Below are 2423 nucleotides of genomic sequence, written 5' to 3'. Positions count from 1 at the left end.
AAACTCAGCCTTTCTCCTGTGTTTCTCCATTGCTCTCACACTACTGCCACACTTACAACTCTTCTGACACCAGATGTTTGGGGTTTTCCCCACACCCAGCTATTCTGTGACACCAGCTGGGTGTCCTCCGATTTAATTTAATTCTGACACTATCTACCCAGAGAGAACATCAGATCCTACAGGTTAAGGCCTCAGTCCTACAAGACTTCCTGTCCCCCTTCAGATGCCAATTGTAGGCCCAGGTTGTCACCTGTGCTTCTGTTGGATCAGGTATACATTGTAGATTCCCATGATCCCCTACTCGGGTTCAATTAATTTGCTAGAGTGGCTCTTAGAACTCGGGAAGACTGTTTACTTACTGTCTGCCAGTTTATTATAAAAGGTATGATGAAAATACAGAAGAACATCCCGATGGAAGAGATTCATAGGGTAAGGTATGCGTGAAGGGGCACGGAGCTTCCATGCCCTTTCTGGGGGTGCCACTTTCCCAGCACTGCCATATGTTCACCAATCTGGAAACTCTTCGAAACCCCTGCTTGTGGGATTTTATGGAGGCTTCATCGCATAGGCATGATCAGTTATTGACTCATTTCCATCTCCTCTTCCCTCTTTGGAGAATGGGAAAGGGGAATTGAAAAGTCCAAGCTTCTTATCAGAGCTTTGTGTTTCTGGTGACCAGCCCTTATCCATCCAGAGTCACCTCATTAGAACAAAAAACACTGCTGTCACCCAAGAAATTCTAAAGAAGTTAGGAACACTGTGTCAAGAACTGGGATCAAATACCAAATATTAGAACAAAAGATGCTCCTAGTGCTCTTATCGCTTACGACATGACAGGACTTTTAGGAGCTGAGCCAGGAAATGGGGACAGAGACATACACACACACACACACACACACATATATTTTCTATTATCTCATAGTCATGATATCCAGTTCTCTCCTGGTTGCAGACACCTGCACAGTCCTTGTGTTGGTTCCATACCAAACTGGGAAAGGGCAAGCTTTGCTTTTGAAACCAAACACCTTCATCATTCATCTCACCCTTTGTGCTCAACAATCCCCAGAGTTCTCTAAGTCTTCTCTCCAAAGCGCTTCTCCGCTCCAGAGCCCAGCCCTCACCTCTGCCATGGCTCCCTCTCTCAGCTTGGTCTCTTCCTTAGGCCCCATGGCCAGAGGCCATTTCCTCTCGAGTCACCTGTGCCTTCGATTCTAAAAGCTCCAGTAGGTGACTGGTGAATCGGATGCAAAAATTTCCAGTAATTTGTTGAAAAGTTTTAAGTCACTCCATATTTAAATGCCGTATTTAAACCCACAGAATGGGCCTTTGGAGAACCATGAACAAGTCTTTCAATATTTATATACTTTTTCATCATGCTTATAGAACTGTGCTTTTCAAATGATATACACTCAAAAAAAGATAAGGAAAAGAGAGGAATGGGAAAAACAGGATAGAGGGAGGGAAGACTGAAAGAACAATTCATAAGTTTTTCTTCTCTTCCATGTAGGAAAGCAATAATTTGGATTTCTCATTATATGAGACTCTTATTTTCATCCATAAAGCAGTTCTATCCTATTCTTTCTGGAGTGGAAAAAAAAGATGCTGCAAAGCCACACACCCTGCCAGTTTGGGATGCAGAAATGATAGGGGACTGTCTCAGCAACACAGCAGGAGGAGTGCATGTCAGCAAAATGCAATCAGCCAACGTCAAGTCTAGCGAGGAAAACTTGAGTTAACAACGCCCCTCTGCTTGTGAAAATTGTAGTGGTTGGAAAGAAAAAATGGGTTTGAGAATATAGCCAGTAATAAAGTGCCTTCACTGGGAGGCAAGTTATGAGAAGAGAGCCATCGTAAGCTAGATAATAGAGTTTAAGGTTTGAGGGTCTTTCTAACAGAGACCAGGAAATTCAAGGCAGAGCTGTCACGGGGAACTAGTGTGATATAATGAGAAGAGCCCAGGCCTTGGGCAGATCCCCAAACGTCCACTGAGTGGAATAAACAAATTTCTTAACTTGTATCAGACTCAAATCCTGCGTGTTTAAAACGGCGACAATAGGTGCTCGCTTCGGCAGCACGTATACTAAAATCAGAACGGTACAGAGATTAGCATGACCCCTGTGCAAGGACGATAAGCAATTTCGTGAAGTGTTCCATGTTTTCGTGGTTACCAGAGGGAAAGGGAGAGGAAGAGTAGGTCAGGGTAAAAGGGGTCAAACATTTGGTGGTGGAAGGAAATTTAACTCCGAGTGGTGAACACGCAATGCAATATATATATGACTTATTGTAGAATGATACACTTGAAACGTATTTGATTTTCTTAATCAATGTCACCCCCATAATTTTTAATAAAATAAAATAAAATAAAATGGTGACAATAGTATTTACCTTAGAGGGTTGTTCAATGATTAAATGAGGTAATATAT

General features: G+C 42.6%; 1 non-coding gene across 1 annotated transcript; it reads left to right on the top strand.

The window, feature by feature from the left end:
• The first annotated feature begins 2056 nt into the window (after positions 1–2056).
• Positions 2057–2160, top strand: LOC112477217. The gene has a single exon (XR_003045358.1). It is a non-coding gene; the product is annotated as a U6 spliceosomal RNA (small nuclear RNA).
• The last annotated feature ends 263 nt before the right edge of the window (positions 2161–2423 follow it).

The sequence above is a fragment of the Pteropus alecto genome, unplaced genomic scaffold (genome assembly GCF_000325575.1).
Source record: "Pteropus alecto unplaced genomic scaffold, ASM32557v1 scaffold160, whole genome shotgun sequence".
NCBI classification, from domain to species: Eukaryota; Metazoa; Chordata; class Mammalia; order Chiroptera; family Pteropodidae; genus Pteropus; species Pteropus alecto.
This window is presented reverse-complemented; position numbering and strand designations above follow the sequence as displayed.